This window comes from Camelina sativa, chromosome 8 (assembly GCF_030686135.1).
Source record: "Camelina sativa cultivar CO46 ecotype springtype chromosome 8, ASM3068613v1".
NCBI lineage: Eukaryota > Viridiplantae > Streptophyta > Magnoliopsida > Brassicales > Brassicaceae > Camelina > Camelina sativa.
In genome coordinates this window covers 12,415,175-12,437,150 of record NC_141887.1, presented here as the reverse complement: position 1 = coordinate 12,437,150, position 21,976 = coordinate 12,415,175, and the positions used below count along the sequence as shown (strand labels likewise).

Here is a 21,976-nt window from a genome sequence, read left to right as displayed (position 1 = left end):
CGAAGAAGAAAACCAACAAAAATGATTCAATCAACCGGAGAACATGGACGCAGGAAAAAGAAAAATTTGAAGAGGAGTTGGTTTGATAGTGAAGGTTCAGGGGCATAATTGTTTCTTTTATGTAGTATCTTGTTTGGATAACTAAGTAAACCTTGTTTTCTTTATGGTACAACTTGAACAAATTGAATTTGTTATCTGTTATATTAACATGTGGTGATTTGTTTATGAATTAGTAGCAAATATAATATAAACTTTACTTAAAAAAACAGAATTTTTAGTTGATACATATATTTTTTTAAAAAATAAGTACATTTTTGCGTAAATTAAATAATTTAAAATTTATTATAGAATTCATTGTAATTAAAAAAACTATCAACAAAAATAATATAATAAAAATACATAGTTAATTGTACTTTAAAAAATTATTATAGAACTCATTGTATTTTAGATTTATCATTAAACACCTTATACTTTAAAGGTTACTTTGTCATTGTTAACTACATATAATTACAAAAGGTAAGAAAATAATTTTTTAAAAACATATGATTGCATGTACATGTGCAAAATGTACCGTAACTAACTAAAACCATGTTTGCAACTAAATTATTTAGTTTTAAACATGGTATAACTTAAGTATTTAAAAAAAAAATCAAAAGTCTACAACTTGCCACGATGGGTACAATTTCAGAACTAGGAACAACTTGTGCATTTTGACGGCTACACATGTACAATTTGGCGGCTGGCAGGAACACATGAGGATCATGTATTTGTTGTGTGAAATCAAATTTTTAAATTTTGAAAATTTTCAGTTGTGCAACTGAAGGGAGAAAGAAAAAGGAAAAAATCTCCCATCCTATTTTATAAAAAAGAATCCAAACGGATAACAAATTAAAAAAAAATCCTCTCATCCACTCTCCTAGTTTTAGGGTTTGCAATTTCTCGGGACCTTGGTCATCAAATTATTTTGAAATGAGTTGCGACTCTGGAGCATCGGGGATCTCATGTGGTAATTCCTCTAACCGAGTAAGGTTCTTGGCATTCAAAAAAAGTCACTTCAAATTTGACTAGGGATGATAACCAGAGAACGCTCTCCATCTCGCTCGACAATTGTTGAGATAATCTCTCGATCGACTCTCAACCTCTACCGTCTCTATTACTGTTGTGCGTATGCAGCACAGAGAAGGGTAAACACATTCTAAATTTTCTTGGATTATCAATTTTTCCAATTAATTCACAAACATGTGTTTTTGCAATTTCTAAATGTAGCTCGTGAACGATACCCATGTCTTTAAATGGGTTGATGAAGCATTGATGGATAAGGTAGAACAATTGGATTTTCAAGTGGGTGTTCTCGAAGAAGAAGTTAACATGATGAAGTTGGACAGGATGAGACATATGAAGGAAATTAGGAAAATGTGTCTATTCGTTTTATGTGATGTCTGCTAATTATAGGTTTTGGAATATGGTATAACTAAGTAAAACTTGTTCTTTGTACTGGTACAACTAAGTGAAAACTTTTTTGTGCACTATCTGGTTGTAATTTGTATCTTTGCCTATTGTTAGTATAAACTCTTAATTTAATAATTTCTTAAACACAACATAAAACGACATAAACACACACATGAACAAAGAGTTAACATATAAAATAACTCAAAGTTATACCGACCAAGTTGTACTTAACAAATATAGTTGTAACAAGTTTAACATTCCGAGTACTTAACAAAAGAGTTCAGATAAATTGACTCAATACAGCTTAATTTTTGCAACTCTTCAGCCTTGTGACAACGGGACTCCTCATGACCATGGTAGATCTCTTCCCCTTCTTGTTTATATTCTTCACCTTTTTAACTTGTTGAGCCTCTGCTGCAACGTCTTCTCCATGTGTTTCTCCTTCTCTTGTTTTCTTTTTTCTCTTGTATCTCACTAGACCTTTCACGCTTCCTTCAGCCTTTTGTTCCTTATCACCCAGTTCCTTCTTAGCTTTCTGCTTCTCAACATTCTCCTTCTCCGCCTGTTCTTTAACAGCTTGTTCCTTATCAACCAGTTCCTTCTTAGCTTTCTCTTTCTCAACATTCTCCTTCTCCGCTTGTTCTTTCTCAGCTTGTTCCTTATCGGCCTGCTCCTTATCGCCCTTTTCCTTCTCAGCTAGTTCCTCCGCAACTTCCTCATTATCCACTTGTTGGTCCTCATCATTCTCCTTCTCAGGTTGCTCATTCTCAACATTCTCAAAGATAGGTTGCTCCTTCTCAATTTCCTCATTTTCAACATTCTTAAAGATAGGTTGCGCCTTCTCAATTTGCTCATTCTCAGCATTCTCATGATAATGGTCTTCATTCTCAACATTCTCCTGATAATGGACTTCATTCTAAACATTCTCAAAGATAGGTTGTTCAACCGGATTCCCAAGTTGTCCCTTCTCAGACCCTAGTTATTCTTTCTCAGACCCAAGTTGTAGCATCTCACTCTCAGGTTGTACCTTATCCTTCACATATAATTGAACAGATTTGACCATAGCATCAAGGACATCAAATTTGTCAATGATATCCTTAAACCCTTTGTTCACTCGATCATCAAGTAGAAACAAGCTTACTGCAAGTTGTAACAAATTTTCCGGAGCCACATCATCCAGATTCACATTCTCCGGATTCACATCATCTTGATCCACATCAACATCATCCTGACCAACATCATCAAGATCCACATCATCCTAATCAACATCATCAGGCTCCACATCAGCATGATCCACATCATCATGATCCACATCACTTACTCGGGCCGCTATATCTAGGTTGTAAAGCTCTTCGAACCATATTGGCTTCCCTTTTTCAACTAAACGCTTGGTCCAACCATCAGCAACGAGATCATCCTCATCATTCCATCCAACATCTTCATCCATGATACAACCTAAAAGGTGTACCTCCCGAGTAGTTGGAGCTATGATAATATGAATTTCCTGGGAGTCAAAGAAATATATAGAAACACAATTTCAATCAACTCCATTGATACAAAAATAATGAATATGATAGAATTTACTTTATCATGGTTTCTAACCTTAGTTGTTCCAATTTGATCATAAATTTCCTTCAAAGAAAAACCTTTCTTTTTTTACTTGGTTTATACTTCATCTTGCACATCCGAGGAAAATTACGATGTGCATTACTAACAACTTCCCGAAAATTTTTCCTTAAAACAGGAATTGCTTCAAATATTCAATACTTAGTTGGATCACCCAGTTATACCAAGTTATACATTTAAAAATCTAATATGTACTGCCAAAGGAATTATGAAACTAGGAAAGACCCATTGTGTACCCACATCTCCACCAAAATGGCCCATCAAATGAAAGATTTCTTTCATGTTCTCATCAAACGCCAATCGACCCCAAGGGAAGGTTTTACACATATCAAGATCATCCACGGCTCTAAGAAAGAAAGGCTCCACAGAGGTTGCTTTCCTCCCTCCCTTTTTCTTCCCTATGATGATGCTACATAAGAAATACAATATTGTCATCTTCAAACGATATGTAGAAAGTTTCCTCATGGATAGTAGCTTTGCTTTGATATCCAACCTCAAAGTACCTCCCAACAAAGTTTAAAGTGTCAAACCTTCCTTTAAACATGGATACTTATGAAAATATAACCCATAAATGATTGACATTCCTCTGAGAGAATGCCGGATGGGTACACCATTGTCCATGAACCAACATTCATTTTTCTTCTCCAAACGCCCCATGCGAAGCAAGAGCATCTACATAGTATTGGATTCTTTGGTCATATGGAAGAAATGTTTGAACTATGAGTGCAATAGGAAGCAATCCAACTTGTCTTGTTGAAGATGACTTCCCTATAATTTCACCGCCATTGAAATATAACACTTTCCAGACAACTTGAAAGGCTTCCTATACTCGGCATACTCAAACTACATATTCAGAGGTTACATTACTTCGACATCATCCTCATATTCGTGTAAAACACCTATCTAGTTATACCAAGTTTTACTAAGTTATGCTTTTAAAAAACAAATTTCATAAAAAACAGTTATACTAGTTTCTACTTAATTGTTCAAAGTTTAGATACATACTGATGAATCCCTATCATTTGACTCAGTTTTATCTGAATCACCTTCTGAATCATCTCCACGAGTCTCTTCTTCTTCTACGATTTTATCTGTTTGATTCGATGGTCCAACAAAGCTTGGGTTCTTTGTACGCACCATTGCGATTCTTGCATAGACAAACAAAGAGAACAAAACCAATTAACATTTCCACTCAAATTCTAACCTACTTACCCAACATTCAATTCCATAACAAAATCAACAAAATCAATTTACCCATCATTCAATTGTATTCAACATTAAACTGAAAAAAACACAAACAAATTTCGACTTACCAAGACTCGAGTTATCACTACAACAAATATGAGCATTGATTGCAGAAAAGCATAGCGCAGTTTTCGGAAATGCTATCGTTGATAAAATTCTAAAAATAAATCTACGTAATAGCACTTTTTAAACGCTACACCTCAAAATAGATAAGCGGGAACCAAAAATCATTCTTTCCGCCAACACTTGGTAAAACTTGACTAAAAAGTAGTCTTTCTCCCACTTCACTTAGAAAATGTAGGCTCGAAAAAGAAAAAAGAAATATATTTCTCTTTCACAATCCATAACCCTAAAAAATCTAAATCTTATTTTCTCTTCTTCTCTTCTCTTCTTCATCCTCTTGACTCTTCACACCTTCTTCTTCTTTCTCCCTAGGGTTAAGAGTAATGAGAAGCTATGATTTTGGCTAAGCAGCCATGAGTGAGTTGAGAGAGAACGAATTGAAGTTGTGATGAAGTGTTTGAGCTTGTCGACGATGGTGGTAAAGGTTGGGTACGATCGACCGTACAAAGAGTGCCAACGAGTGTCGTGGAGGCTAGAGAGGCAGAGTAATCGTTGTGGGGAAAAGGTGGAGGAGGGAAAGGTGCGGTGCGACAGATTAAGATCTCGTGACTCTTCAAGGCATGGCAGAGGCGTCTCTTTCTATTAATATCGCCGAGTAAGTTTATGAAAGGGGATCTAGGGTTTTTATTTTAATTTTGGTTGATTGGAGTTTTAATTTTTTTTTTGTTCTTCCTTCACTCTCTCTCGATGTCGTTCTCGTAATCTCCGAAGGCGAAAGGAGCAGGTCTCGATCTCATTCGTTTGATTTTAGCTGCACCAGATGGGTCGATCCAAGTCTTTACGACGCCTGGGATACAAGCAAGCTCAGAATCGCCAGAAATCTAAACTACCCATCGTTCACCGTGGGAAGAAAAACCGGAGATGAAAATTACAGAGCAAGACTTCTTTCTTTTTCCTGATTGGTATGTTTCTGGAATTTTTGTTTTAAAAAAAAAACTGATGTTTCTTTGAATCTGGTTCAACATCCATGAATTTTGTTTGCGTTTGGGTAACCTTTTCCCTATAATTGATTTTTGACAATGTTGCTTTGCAGGCTTTGTATCATCTTTCTCGGTTTCAGTGTGTTCTTTGTTTGTGTTCTGTGTTGCGCTGGCTTGTGTTATTGGACTTGCTGTTTGCTGTTGTCTTCCATGTATAATTGCAATTATTTATGCTGTTGTCTTCCATGTATAATTGCAATTATTTATGCTTTTGCAGACCAGGGAAGATTGAAGAGATAGAGCTTCCTACTCCTAAAGTGGATGTGGTTATTTCTGAATGGATGGGTTACTTTTTTTTGTTTGTAAACATGTTGGACAGTGTCTTATACGCTCGTAATAAATGGCTTGTAAGTTTTACAGCTCCACTTTGTTACACGAGATTCTTACTTACCAAAACCAATTGTCAACAATTAATTATTGCAAGTTAATGTCATTGTTGTAATAACCATGAAAACTTCTTGGTCCTTTGCTTTTATGGATAGGTTGATGGTGGAGTTGTGATACCAGACAAAGCCTCCTTGCATCTTACGAGATAGGTTTGTGTTGTTGATTCCAATTGTCGCAGACGCAGATGGCTAACCTTCTATGAATTTGTGTACCCTTGTTTTTGTTTCTCTCGCTTTACTCATTATAAGACTCCGATTGAATTTGCAGGAAGGGTATCAGATTTGTGGAATAAAGAATTTGCAGATCTCTCAAGGTTCCATTGGTTTGCTGATTTTGGTGTTTCTATGGTTTTTGTTTCTTTGAAGGTATAAAGTGGTACCTAATGACACTTTGAAGGTTTAAAATGTGATTTTGCCTTAAATGTTTGGTATTTAGTTGGTTCAAAGAGAATCAATATGTAAACATAAAACTTAGTAAATCTTTGCATATGCAATCAATTGATGACTGGACCACATAATAAATTACATAATATTGTTTATTCTTTACCTTATTTATTTGTCACACCAACATTCACATGGATGATATTAGTGGTATGATAACACATTGTTTTTGTTTTCCTCTATTCCGTATCTTGGATCTATTTGTCCAAAGAACATAACAATAACATAAAAAGATACCATATTCCAAGAGTTCTTGTGATTTGGTACAAGAATCTAATATTTTAATTATGAAACTTTACTATATCAAATTATCAATGGCTTCGTTTGATGGTTAAATGGTTCAAAGGCAAAATGACCTTCAATGGATCATAGAAGGATCAACATTTTGACAATTTGTTTGTTTTGTTTTTATGGCTCTTACTACTTTTCTAAAATTAATATTTTTAGGGTATGATAGTTTTAAAAAAAAAGTAAATGTTAAATATTCATTAACATAATATGAGTATTTATACATGATAAAATTTCCTTATGTGATAGAACTATATCACATATTAATATTCTAAATATATATTCTAATATATCTTAATACCCTCTCCCAAGTTGGTGATCCGGAATTCTGAACACCGACTTGGACAATAAGTTCGCAAACACCAAAAAAAATAAGTTTAGTATGTATAGAAGATAGAAAATCAGTGGCTTGTCAAGCGGCTACAGATTAGAAGAAGTATAGTGGCGTCTTGTGGCTCTCTTGGAAAACAACGGTAACAGCGGCTTGTAGAAACGGTAGAAGATAGACGTGCGGCGGCTTGGTTTAATATAAAATTGATAAAATCTTTAGAAAATAGTAGAAGATAGCGGAAGCAACACCGACTAGTGCAACGGCGATGAGTAGGTGTAACATCCGCAAACCAAATTTGGTGATTTGGGGACGGTGTCGATCGACACCATGGGAAGTGTCGATCGACAGCAGCTTTTCTGGTTCACTGGGTTGTTTTAATTCGTCGTTTTGGTTTGGTTTGACTCAATTGCAGCTCCTAACCGATGTATATAAGGGAAAACTCGACCTAGATTGTGGAAAGAGGTTGTTTTGGCCGTTCTAAAGAGAAAAGAGAGAGGAAAGAGTGTTCTTGAAGGGATTTGGAGATTCTAAGCTGTTTTGGTGAGATCTGTCCCTGTGGAGTGGAGATCTGGTGCTAAGAACGAAGGGGAAGCTTTCTAAGGTGTTGGATTCGTTAGTTTGGGTCAGAAACTTTCTGCAGAAGATGTGAGTGCATGACCATGGCTGATCTAAGCCTGAGGATCCTTTGTTTTGCTTGTTTTGTGGTTGTTTGTGTTGTATTCTTGTGTCTTTGTGGTTGGATGTTGGTTAACATGAGTTTCCAAGAGTTTTAGGTGAGTTTCGGACTATTTGGAGGATTTGGGAAGCAGATCTTCGACTTTCGGCTTCGTGCAGAACGCGTTGCAGAGTCGGTGTCGGTCGACACCAATCTATTCAGCAGTGGCTGACATTCGTTTTTTCTGGTTTGTTTGTGTTTGGTTGTTATTTGTTAAACATTGGTATCTCAGCTGCTTGTGTGTATAGCCCAGTAGATGGGAGGATTGCCTCACTAAGTATTTGTGATAATACTTACGCATCTCAATTGTTGTTTGTGGCGTACAGGTATGTGACGTGTAATCATGGCGATGAGGAAGAGGATGATCTAAGGTCTCGGTTGTGTGTTGTTGGATATATTGTCTATGTTGGAACCTTGGTTAGATTTATGTTAGGTTGTTGGATAGAATGGTTAGGAATGTTGTTGTATTGATGTTTTATTGGTTTTGTATTATTGGTATGTTTTCTGTTGTGCTTAATAGTTATTGCTGGTTTAATGATGAGTTGTGGTTTAGGTTGGTTTAATTAAGTAGTATGGGATTCTTAATTATATATTGTATTTATTATTTTAAAAAAACTGGTCGGGTTGTTTCAGTTTGGTATCCTGTTGCTGGATGCATGATGTTGTGTGATGGAATTGAGTATGAGTAGTTAGTCAATTTGTTTGTGGTATGGAGTCCTAGCATCATCTTCTTCGAGCCTTCAATGAGATTCCACGGTAAGTTGTTTTACGTGTTGTTAGTTGTGTAGTGTTTTTTAGCTTCTGTGCGGGAAGTGCAGTTGGCTATTGACAAGTTGTTCGAAAGTGGTGGATCGCACCTGTATCAAGAAATACCGTTGGCGGTGATTTGTGAAAGTGGATGTCTTGGAAATGGATTTTCGAGAAGTTAAGATGGAGATTTATTATGGACTTTTGTGTCATGTGGAAAAAGAAATAGCTCGGGGGTTCTATAAAAGGAAAGTTGCGATAAATAGGAAGTTTCTAAAAATAAAAAGTTTCTATAAATGGAAAGTTCTATGAATAATTAGGACTTGTCTATTTTTAAAAAGGGGATGTGAAATGCCGGAGTGGCGGAAATGTTTAGAGGTTGACCTGAGGAGTGGTCACAGCTAAGATGATCAGTTCTCAAGGATTTTTGTTTTGATTGGTGGTGTCACGGTGTTAAGAGAATATGAGGGTTCTAAAAAAAGAAAGTTTTATGAATAGTTAAAGCTTACCTATTTATGGAAAGTGCGATTGCAAAAAAATAGAAAGTTTTATGAATAGTTAGAACTTGTCTATTTTTGGAAAGGGTGTGTGTGAACACCAAAGTGTCTGGGATGTTTGTAGTGAGGCATGGGCTTGGCCATGGCAGTGGTGTTTTTCTGGGAGAGAGTATGGTGTTGGTAGGACATTGAGATGTTCTACGTGGATCACGGGGGTGGTCCCGGTTGGTGAAATGCTTATAGACGTTATGACCGTTTGTTATAGGGACGGGGGTCCTGAACAACTCATGAGGAGGTGGGGGTTCTCCTGGAGGACGGGGGGTTCTCTAGATACTGATAGCTCGAGGGACTGCGGTCCTGAGGGTGGCAGAGGAGATAGGGATTCTCCTGAGGAGATGGGGGTTCTCCTGGTACCGAGATCTCGAGGGTGACGACCTGAGGGTGAGAAAGTATGGCTCAAAGACGGGGGGTCTAAGATTGTGATCGGTATGGCTTGAAGGTTGCGACCTAAGAGCAGATGAATTGGAGGCAAAAGTGTCAAGGACGTGGGGATAAGTTTGGTGACCGGATGCGGGTTTAGGAGATTGATGGGGGTTCAATCTCAGATTTCCTGTTGTGATCGGATGCGGATCTCGAGGTTGATGGGGGTTCAATCTCGGGGTTTCTATGTGTTGACCGGAGGGTCAGGTTTATGCTGGTCGGGAGGGCCAGAGTTGTGATTATTGGGAGAGTCTAGTTTGAGTTGACCAGTAGATTTTGGTTTGTATTGACCAGTGGGGTCAGGGTGGTTTGGACCAGTGGTGTCCTGGTTATGGTAGACTGGATGGTTGAGTGGTGCAAACCGTTGCGACGGTGGTTGGGTCAGTTTTGCGGTCGAGTAGCAGTGTTTTGCAGATTCGAGGATGAATCTTTTATTGGTGAGGGAGAATTGTAACATCCGCAAACCAAATTTAGTGATTTGGGGATTGGTGTCGATCGACACCATGGGAAGTGACGATCGACATCAGCTTTTCTGGTTCGACTAGGTTGTTTTAATTCTTCATTTTGGTTCAGTTTGATTCAATTGAAGCTCCTAACCGATGTATATAAGGGAAAACTCGACCAAGGTCGTGGAAAGAGGTTGATTTGGCCGCTCTAAAGAGAAAATAGGGAGGAGAGAGTGTTCTTGAGGGGATTTGGAGATTCTAAGCTGTTTTGATGAGATATGTCCCTGTGGAGTGAAGATCTGGTGCTAAGAACGAATGGAAAGCATTCTAAGGTGTTTGATTCGTCAGTTTGGGTCAGAAACTTCCTGTAGAAGAGGTGAGTGCATGACCATGGCTGATCTAAGCCTGAGGATCCTTTGTTTTGCTTGTTTTGTGGTTGTTTGTGTTGTATTCTTGTGTCTTTGTGGTTGGATGTTGGTTTACATGAGTTTCCAAGAGTTTTAGGTGAGTTTCGGACTATTTGGAGGATTTGGGAAGCAGATCTTCGACTTTCGGCTTCGTGCAGAACGCGTTGCAGAGTCGGTGTCGGTCGACACCAATCTGTTCAGCAGTGGCTGACCTTCGTTTTTTCTGGTTTGTTTGTGTTTGGTTGTTATTTGTTAAACATTGGTATCTCAGTTGCTTGTGTGTATAGCCCAGTAGATGGGAGGATTGCCTCACTAAGTATTTGTGATAATACTTACGCATCTCAATTGTTGTTTGTGGCGTACAGGTATGTGACGTGTAATCATGGCGATGAGGAAGAGGATGATCTAAGGTCTCGGTTGTGTGTTGTTGGATATATTGTCTATGTTGGAACCTTGTTTAGAGTTATGTTAGGTTGTTGGATAGAATGGTTAGGAATGTTGTTGTATTGATGTTTATTGGTTTTGTATTATTGGTATGTTTTCCGATGTGCTTAATAGTTATTGCTGGTTTAATGATGAGTCGTGGTTTGGGTTGGTTTAATTAAGTAGTATGCGATGCTTAATTATATATTGTATTTATTATTTTAAAAAAAACGGGTCGGGTTGTTTCATTAGGTTAATGATTTTAGAATAAAGATGGCGGTTGCTGAAGCCAAGCAATGACGACCGGTAGAAAAGAAATTAGGTGACAAGAGTTTTCTGCTCTCCTACCATGATATAATTTACAAAGGCTTGATTTATTCATTAACATAATATGAGTATTTATACATCATGAGATTTCCTTATGTGAGAGAACCATATCACAAATCAATATTCTAATTATATATTATAACTAGTCACTGAGTATAATTTTTATTATTAATGCGAACCGTTGAGTATAGTTATAATTACTCAATATTAAAAGTATAAATATATATATATATGACAAATTTGTTTTATTAAGCGATATATAACTTATCTATGTCCTTTAACATTTTTTCACAATTAATTCTTTACTTTTTTCTGGTATACAGTTGTCATCTCTTGCATCTACTTTCTTCTCAAATTCTATTATCTCACTTATAATATATTAATTATGAAAACATATCATAACTATTTTCATCTTTTTCATCTTCTTATACTTTTGTTTTTATCAGTTGAGTGATCATTACTTACTAACGTAGACGTAAGAAGATCTTAGAGAATATACCCACTCTTTATCACAAAGTTTCTTTGACAATGTTGTACTACACGTAAATTTTGCTTCGTAGTAATGAATCCCATAATTGGACTCGTTTTTATCCATAAACTTCATATTATGAGATCAAATATTATATTTTATCTTAACTATTTGACAAAAGAAAAATTATGTTCACATATATAATTTTTTCTACTTAAAATAGTCTATTATATTTGTATATAATGTTCTTTTATTTGATTCTCCTAAATCTACAAACTCATAAAATTACTCTTAATTTTAAATATTTTTATTTATCCAAAAATAGAATTCATTTTCAATTTTAAATAAAATTCTACAATCTACCACTAATATTGTAATTGATTTTATTACAAATAGCTTTATTAAATTTCTTCTTAGTATTTTTTTACTTCGTTTTTGGTGTGTGTGATGTTCATAATCAGTTTTCTTTAATATGTTTTATTTCAAGTAACCTTATACATTTCTCTTAAATATATATATATTATTTTAAATTTTGAGCACTTGATTAATATTTTCTCATTTTTTAGATATACCTTCATTTAACAAATTTCACCATTTTTCAATTTTGAAACCGATAAATCACATAGATCACTCAAACTATATCAATTATTTTTTATATTATTTAAAATTTTAAATAATGATACTGTAACATTCGTGTACCAAATTGTGGGTTTTTGGGATAGGTGTCGATCGACACCAAGGGTAATGTCAATCGACACCAGCAATTTCTGGTTCGACCAGATTGTTTTAATTTTAAATCTTCAAATTGCAGCTGTTTGGTTTAAGTGGAACCCCAAACCATGGTATTTATGTGAGAAGTCGACCTGAGAGTTTCGGGAAAGCCACTTTTAGCTGTTCCAGAGAGAACAGGGAGAGAACAGCGAGAAGAGAGAGTGTTCTTGGGAGATTTTGGAGATTCTAGGCTTGTTTGGTGAGATCTGTTCCTATGGAGTGGAGATCTTGTGCTAGGAGCGAAGGAGAAGCCTTCTAAGGTGTTGGATTCGTCAGTTTGGGTCAGAAACTTCCTGCAAAAGAGGTGAGTGCATGACCATGGCTGATCTAAGCCTGAGTTTTCCTTTGTCTTGCTTGTTATGTGTTGTTTGTAGTGTTTTCTTGCTTGTTATGGTTGTTATGGGGTTCCTACGGTTTCATATGGCTTTTGGTTGAGTTTTGGATGGATTGGAGGTGAAGAGTGAAACGACCGCACCCGGATTTCTAATCCTTGGACAGGTTCCACGGAAAACGATCTCACCGGAACTCCATAATTCCAACGAGACAATCGGCGTAGAAATCGCTTCTTACAAAAACTTCCACCAATATGGGCTAGTTCCAACTAACCCATGCTCCGCATCCACAAAACACAGTCATACAAACGTACTTCAACACCCCAAGCACGCATCAGAGTCATTCGACATCCAACCGGCAAACCATTTGACTCCACCTTCCGAGCAAGCTTTGCTTATTCACGTATCACCAAACACCACCTCATCTAGTTACTGAGTCGCACAACAACCATCCCTAGCGACCGAGTAACAAGAGAGGTGGACTGGAATACTTTATTCCATCCATCCAAGAAAACCCTTTTCCGATGAAACCTTTGATTCACCATCTTAGCTTACCCCGCACTCATGAGCTATAACTTGGTTCTCCAACCACCATGACCTAACAACATAAGCCATAAAAGCTCCTGCAAGGTTCCAGCTCATATTGGGCTTGTTGACTCATCCAACAATACAATTTACAACATTATATACAATACAAAACCTCAATATCAACACTCGACTAAAATACAAGCTAACCGTTAGAAACGCAATCCCACCGTGGGATAAGTAGCAGTGGCGGATCTAGGAATTATTTTTACTGGGGTCAAAAACATAACTAAATTTTTTTTTCAAACATAAATACAAAAACATCTTACAAACCCACTCTACGAGTTTTCGTATCCTGAAATCTCTTCATCACATTTTCATTTGTAATAGATAAAAGTACATCTTTTTCAATGAAACCAACTAAACAATCATTCAAAATTGATCTCCAATCTGATTACACCGATGAGTCTTCACAATCTTCATCGCTGAAAAACATCTCTCAATAGTTGCAGTAGCAACCGACAAAATCAAAACCAACTTCAACAGCTTATACACCAATGGATGTGACATATTTTTTCAAGTTTCCACCAACATACGAGCAAGTTCTCCAACAGACTTCAAATGAGTAAATCTTTCATCATTTCGAACATTGTCAATGTAGATATCTAATTCTTGTTCAAGAGTTATGTACTCACCATGAGTAAAATCGTCTGGATAGAACTTAGATAACCTCATCAATGTATTCAAGCACTTCGACAATAGATGAGAATAGCTCAATCAAACGCAATAGAGTATTATAACGTTAATTCCAGCGGGTATTCCCTGGTCTATTAAGAGACACCTCTTGATTCAACCCTGTTCCAGTACTGATTTTCACCATTATTGATTCCTTCTTCAATCTTTTTCCTATAACTCTCTCGGATCATATCATTCCTCTTGCATAAAGCTCCCACCACATTTACCAACAAAGAAATCATATCAAAAAAATCTCCAACATCAAAATGTTTCTTTGCTACTCCCACAACTAATTGAAGTTGGTAAACAAAACAATGAACATAGGAAGCTGATGGGGTTTCCTTAGAAATTAATGCCCTTAGCCCGTTAAACTCATCTCTCATATTGCTAGCCCCATCATAACCTTGTCCTCTCACCTTTTTTATGCTCAATCCATATTTTGCAAACAAAGAATCAATCGCTGCTTTTATAGATGATGAAGTTGTATCACTCACATGCGTAATACTCATGAATCTTTCTTTGATCATCCCTCATCTATCAACAAAACGAAACACCACTGCCATTTGTTCTTTATCTGAAACATCCACTGATTCATCCACCAATAAGCCAAAAACATCATGACCCATTTCTTCAATAACAGATTTAACTAGCCCTTCTACAAAACAGTTCACTATATCTTTCTGAATCGTTGGACACATCATTTGATTATTCCCATGAGCATTTTCTAAAACAACCTTACTCACATCTTCGTTTTGTTCAGCAATGAATTTCAAGAGCTCCACAAAATTTCCTCTATTAACAGACTTTTCTGACTCATCATGACCACGAAAAGGTAGCCCTTATTGCAACAAGTATCTAGAAACATCAATTGAAGCATTCAACCGAACTCGATACTCATTCTTCGTAATATCAGCTTGCTTTTGAAAAGCATGTTTGATGGATTGACCTTGGTTCATAAAGTTTTCACACTTCGTTACTGCTTTTTTATGAAAGCCACATACATCATGCTCTGAAACTCTATAAAACTTATTCCAATAAGTAAAACCAACAGTGCTCCATGCTTCATTTTTTCCACCTTTACTAGCATTATCTCTAAACAAATAACAACATAGACAAAAAGCTGCTTCTTTCTTCACACTATACTCTAACCAGTTTTGAAACATATCAAACCAAGCAACGTTAAAATGCCTCATTACACCTCCTATGTCTTTTTGTTAAAAATTATGACCTCGGGGTTGGCAAGGACCTCTAAACCAAATATTTATGAATTACCTCATCTCTTTGATTTGGATGATAATCTTCTATTCTTTTTCGGTCAGCAGGATCCCATGGCAGATCGTATAAATTACTGCAAGATGGAGATGGATCTTTCCTTTTCAAAAACTTTCTCATTGTTTCCTGCATTTTCCTGAAATTAAAACAATTTCCACATGGATCCCGTCTTAACAAGTGTCCAGCTTCTACATTGTCGCTCTGGCCAGGTGTACGATTTAAAACGCGTTCCACATGGATGCAGCGGTGAAATAATCCGCACAAAAAAGCCGAGCCCAGTCTCGCATTGAGCTAGCAGGCGGTCAAGTTTGAATAAGCCAAGTTCTTACTTGCACACTCTTGCCGACCTCGGGGCACCCACAGGGTAAGCCGGACACCAGGGCCGCACCTAAAAGGTACGACGAGCTCATCTCAACTACCAACCTAAAACTTGGTATTCGAAACACGTAACAGGGTAAGCCGAGAGACGTCTCGCCCCGTAAAATACATCTCGAAACCAAGCAAAAAGCCGAGCAAGTCTCGCACTAGCTTGAGGGCGCCTGGACTAATAAGCCAAACTCCGGCTTGCAAGTTCTTGCCAACCCTAAACACCCACAGGATAAGCCGGACACAAAAGCCGCACCTAAAGATATGACGAGTCTGTCTCGCCTACCACTTTACTTTGGTAAAGCACAAAACCGAGTTCCATATGAAACATAAGCTCGCTCCCTCACGGCAACGTCCTCGCGCTTAACGCTCTCGCTCAACGCACTCGCGTTCAACACCTTCGCTCAACGCTCACGCTAGGCAACGTTCTCATGCTTGAGGACGCTCTCACGCTCGACAACGCTCTCTCGCTCGACGACGCTCTCTCGCTCAACGCCCTTGCGTTCGACACCCTCACACTCAACTCCCTTGCGTTCAATGCCTTTGCTCAACGCTCACGCTCGACGCCCTCACACTCAATACTCTCGCGCTTAATGCCCTAACGTTTGAAGCCCTCGCGCTCAACACCCTCGCGCTCGCCTACCTCACGCTTGACGCTCTCACACTTGACGCTCTCACGCTCGCCGCTCACACACGCTTTCGCGCTAGCTACCCTCACGCTCGACACCCTCACGCTCGACTCGCTCGCGCTCGTCGCACTCACGTTCGACGCTCTTGCGCTTGCCTCCCTTGTGTTTGCCACTCTCATTCATGGTGGCGACCTCTATTCTTGTTTTCAGTGAAGACCTACTCTCTTATTCTCGGTGGAGACCTCTACTCTCGATGGCAACATCCACTTTTCTACCTGGTGCAGACCTGCATTCTCAAGTTTGGTGTCGATCTCCACTCTCCAGCTTGGCGCTGACCTCACAACCTTCTCCCGCACTATCACAAGTGCCGAACTCAAATTGACGATCAAACCTCTTCTTGCCGCTCCCATGAGAGGACGTGGGATGCGAGCGCACAACAAAAACACCAATATTAGGAGCTGACCTCGGAGCTCGCTCCGATGGTAGGACAAGCGCCGACCTGGAATGAGGATTTCTGTCCGGGGCATCGCGCAGCGTTTCGCCGACCTCAATCCGCCGACCTCAGCTCCACCTTCCTCGCGAGAACAAACCTCAGCACTCATCAATCCTTAAGGGTCGACCTCTCTTCACCTCTCGACCCCGTTCGACGACAACGATCTCACTCTCGCCGACCTCAGTCTCATTCTCGGTGGAAACCTCAATCTCACTCTCGGTGGCGACCTCAATCTCACTCTCGGTGGCGATCTCAATCTTGACGACGACGATCTCAACCTCGACGACAATGATCTCCCTTTAAGCCGAGCTCAATCTCACTCGCGGCGCCGATCTCAATCTCACTCTCAGCGCCGAACTCAATCTCACTCTCGGTGGCGACCTCAATCTCACTCTCTCGCTCGCCGACCTCAATCTCGGAGACCTCAAACTCATTCGCCGACCTCAATCTCACTCTCGGTGGCGATCTCAATCTTGACGACGACGATCTCAACCTCGACGACAATGATCTCCCTTTAAGCCAAGCTCAATCTTACTCTCGGCGCCGACCTCAATCTCACTCTCGGCGCCGAACTCAATCTCACTCTCGGTGGCGACCTCAATCTTACTCGCCGATCTCAACCTCAACCTTGACGATGACGATCTCACTCTCGCCAACCTCAATCTCACTCTCGGCGCCGAACTCAATCTCACTCTCGGTGGCGACCTCAATCTCTCTCTCGCTCGCCGACCTCAATCTCGGAGACCTCAAACTCATTCGTCGACCTCAATCTCAAGCTCGCCAACCTCAATCTCAAGCTCGCCGACCTCAATATCAAGCTCGCCGACCTCGCTCAATTTCTTTGATCCTTGGTTACCAACTATGTGCGGCAACTCCGTCCTCAACCATTGCAGATCCATTATCATCACTACACTCTGTAAAAACGTGCTCAAGGGGCATAACATCTAGATGAGATCCACGCTCAACGCTCCACGCGCCAGGCGCCACGCTCCGCAAAGACGTGCTCAAGCTTCGCGCTACAGAACAACACACTCAACGCATACAACATCAGAACGAACTCCGAGCTCAACAAAAACTACCGCTTTAACCATCACCGCACAAAGTTAGATCTTCTTGAAGCAGTCTGGAACGCCTAATGCCGAGCAGGCATATGTTAAGACTCAAAGTACGCCCGCCGATCGCAGAAATACCTCGCTCGCCGGACTAAGGGGGGGACTATTGTTGGATATGGGCTTTGCCCCATATGCCAACTCGGCCCAACAAAGACTCACCAGAGATAGAAGGAAATTGGCCAATCTCGGAGGGTAATCTCGGCATTTCGCGTTGGGAACCCTAGGGAACCTTAGTTCTACACTCGCCTATAAATAACATCATACATTTATTGAGAGGAGGATCCTGACCCGCGGACAATACCTACAGAGCAATACTTTGCATCGAAAACTGCTATTGTCTTTCGTATAATTCGTTCTTGCTTTCAGTTCGTCACTTTAAGCTTACTAGTTCGTTTGTGGACTAACAAGCTCTAATCCGACTTGTTTTAAGTGACGATCTCACGTTCTCCCTGATTAATAAAAGAACTTGCTAACTCTTTCCCACAAAATCTTTATTTGTTTAAACTGTGTAAACCCCGGTACAAACAAACACGAACACAAAAACAACTCCATGGAGAAGGAGATGCTTACATGTATACATATACACGGCTCACCCCTCTCCTCCTTACATCATCACCAAACCAAGCTCTCCGCCTTTTATCTCTTTACCCAAACATTGATTGGGAAAACAGCCTATTCCCCCACAAACTATGTTACTTTATGGCATTCATACATGAAATTTTTACGTATGCCTATAACAACATAAACTTACGTAAAATTTGAATTTCATACACGAAATAAACAAATCCGGCGTAAACCCACAAATTTTCAAACGCCGTTAATGTTCCGTCAAAAATATGCTGACTAAGTGCCACATGGACATAAAAAAAAAATTTGACATAAATCTTACCTGGTCTAGGTTCGAACCAGCAACATTAAGATGACACAAACAAAAGTAAAACCAACTGGGCTACCGATAACTATTGTTGGTAGATATCGAATATATGGAAAATAACAAAACTAAAAAAAAAACTCATCTGCTTTCTTCGACCTCTACATCTCTTAGTCATTCCCACCACCATTCATTCAACCCTAACTGGAGAAATTAACGAGAAACTGAGAGATTATTCTCTCAATCAAATTTGAATATCAATTTTTGTTTTTATTTTCTTTTTCCAAAATCTAGTTGATACAAATTTTATATGATGAACCAAAGAAATTTCAGTTCCAGATCCAATTCCAATCCATTGTATTTGATTAGAAGATCGAAGAGAAGAAAGTAAAGAGAGTGAAAAAGGGTTTTCTCGCATTGTTTCGATCCTAGATCAGTCACAGAGAAATCTAATAAACATCAAATCTCATAGATCTAAATCAAAGAATGAGTTCATCAACAGATTCTGACGAGGGTTTGCTCTTTCTTGTCCGAAATCGTTTCCTCGAGGTAAATCTATCGATCTTAAGTTCTCAACATAGATGTTAGTGTGAGCTTCAATGACTTTAAAATAACATACTAATTATTTGGAAATTTTTGTCTATATAATTTATTTCTTCGGGGTAACATCGTATGTTGGGGTGACTCATTCGGTTTGATGTATGCAGTTATTTCCATAACAGCGAGGGTTCGAGTTCACGATAGATTGATTTGTTTTCTGAATTTTTTACTTTATTTTGTCGTATTATCCACGTGGCATCTTAGTCATCATATTGCTAATCGAACACTAACAGCGTTTGGAGATTTGTGGATTTAGGCCGAATTTGTTTAATTCATGAAATTCAAATTTTATTCAAATTTATGTTGTTATAAGCACACGTAAAAGTTTTGTGTATGAATCCGATAAAGTAACATAGTTTGTGGAGTAATAGGCCGTTTTCCCAACATTGATTCAACATAAGCCAACACATTCACTGACTATTACAAACACGAGCCAACCACAACAACAACGGTGATGGAAATTAGAACAATCATGACAAGCACTTTCTCTCTCCCTTACGATTACATAATCACTTTAATAACCGGTTCTAAATCAAATAAACAAATCCACGCAACCAAGAAAATACGATCCTCTTCACATGACTACCAAACTCACAAATCAACGACTCACATAACACCAACATACACAAGAGTTAAGGGGTAGGCGATACCTTCTCAACAACACCGGTTTGTCCTCCGGTGAAGACGTGACACGTGAAGACACAGGCTGTGCACAACGAGAATCTCGCGGTTCACAAACAGCGGCAACCAACACGAACAACATAACATGGCTTGATCCCTCTCTTCCTCTCACGCCAACACCACCTTGCCCCTGATCGCTTCTCTCATGACCCCCACCGTAGCTCTTACTCTAACACCAAACCGAACTCATCCCCTCTGTTCCTCATACCACCACCAAGCTTCTCTCTCTCCTATCATCTCTCTGGTGGCAACGACTATTGACCCCAGATGAATAGAAAACCCGAGACATAGAGTGTTTTTCTTTTTTAAAGGAACAATAGGGTTTTTTCTTGGTTTAATCCGAAATTAGCTAAACCAACAATTAATAAAACCAATAATTAATTCGACCCCCATTTATTGGTTTAATTAATTAATCAACCAACATAATAAACCAATTCATATTAAATCGGCTTCACTCTCATTCCTGACATAAACTCAAATCTTCTATTATTGTGGAGCACCGGTGTTACAAAGAGAAACGAGATTTGACTATCGGCTTCAAATAGATCGCGACTGCGGAGTTAGTGTCGATCGATACCAGGTGGGTATCGGTCGACACCAAAGAGTAGTATCGATCGACACTGAGAGATAGTGTCGGTCAACACTTGGCTACTGTCGGTCGACACCACCCTTTTTAGCGAGCATATTATACTTGTTTTCCTGGTTTGTTGTGTTTGCTTGATGATTGTTTGACATTGGAATCTCAGTTGCTTGTGTGTATAGCCCAGTAGATGGGAGGATTGTCTCACTGAATGTTTATGACAGTACTCATGCATCTCAATTTGTGTTTGTGGTGCAGGTAAAGGCAAAGTGTAATCGTGGAATCAAGGCAATGAAGAGGAGGATGTTCTAGTGGCTCGATTGGTTGTTGTCTAGTTTGTGTAGGTTGCTAGAGTTGAGTCCCTAGAATGTTGTCTAGGATTGCTGGTTCTTTGATTTATGCTTGATTGGTTTATTGGTTTAATTGTTATTGAATTAATTCTGAATATTTGGCTATTGGTTATTTCATTGGTTTAATGGTATCGTTTATGTTATCTGTTGTTGTTTGTTTGGGGTTAGGTTGTTTGTGAGTATGGGACACTAGATTATTATTTATTATTATGAAAAGAAAAAACGGGTCGGGTCATTTCAAATATGCACCAAATTCTTATGCTTTTAATCGGTAACATAAATTTATAATTTAACACTAACAAACATAGTCTCAAGTTTTAAATACATATATATATATATATATATATGTATATATATTCATTATAATATACTATAATTGAAAATAATAATATACATCAAGAGTTCATGTTACAGACTTTAATCGATAACATGAATTTATAATTTAACACCAAGATTTGAATAACCTCTTGATTTGAAAAATCTTTAAAATCTTTGTGTTTGTTTAAAAAAAAAACTCTTATTTTTTTTATCCTAATAATTGTAACTATTGAAAGTAATCGTTGTTCCATTAAATATATGATAGCTTTATTTTCCCATTTTCTAGCTTTTTACAAATATTTACACTATTACTATATGTTATGATAACTTGTAGTTATATGTAAATTCATCGTATTAAGTGTGTATTATTATTTTCTTTGGCAACAAATGTGTGTGCCATTTGAAAATGAAAAAAATACAATTTGGTAATGATATATTATTATAGCCGTTATTGAATCGAAACTGCATTAGAAGAAGATTAGAAAGAAAATAACTGATTCAAATCAAAGAAGACTGTATTGGATCGTTGTACTTATCTCCGGAACAAGAAGATGACAAAACCCTTGGCCGATGAAGTTCGAAGAAATCCGACTGTAACGCCCCAACCGCCACCTCTTAATAGGCCCCATGTCCAATCCGAGTCCATGGGCCCACTTTCCTTAATGGGCCTCATGTCCTCTCACTAGGCCCGTGAGCCCATCTATATCCGACGGCCGGTTTGCTAAGTTCGGGAGTCTTTAAAGAATTGTTATCGTCCCTACAAATCACCACATGGTATTTCTCTGTGTTTTAGTTATTTTCTGGATTCATGCGACTTAGATTGTTTTACAAGCATGCAATCCATTTAAACCACTTAAGCATATTAATGCAACAAGTTTGATTACGAATGCAATCCATTTTAAGCGATTTAACTCATTTAAATCCTTTAAGTTCAATTAAGCATGCAAGCTAACCTCATCCG

The 21,976-nt window shown here is 38.4% G+C and overlaps 1 long non-coding RNA gene and 1 pseudogene across 2 annotated transcripts; one reads left to right on the top strand and one right to left on the bottom strand.

Moving 5' to 3' along the window:
- The first annotated feature begins 4,558 nt into the window (after positions 1–4,558).
- Positions 4,559–6,348, top strand: LOC104707126 (uncharacterized). Of its 2 annotated transcripts, none has more exons than XR_754557.3 (5): positions 4,559–5,038; positions 5,155–5,345; positions 5,641–5,770; positions 5,906–5,959; positions 6,078–6,348. It is a non-coding gene; the product is annotated as an uncharacterized LOC104707126 (long non-coding RNA). The 2 variants fall into 2 exon arrangements; XR_754558.3 differs by having other exon boundaries at positions 4,590–5,038; positions 5,477–5,770.
- Positions 6,349–13,729: 7,381 nt separating this feature from the next.
- Positions 13,730–16,189, bottom strand: LOC147939999 (uncharacterized; annotated as a pseudogene).
- Between the last annotated feature and the right edge of the window lie 5,787 nt (positions 16,190–21,976).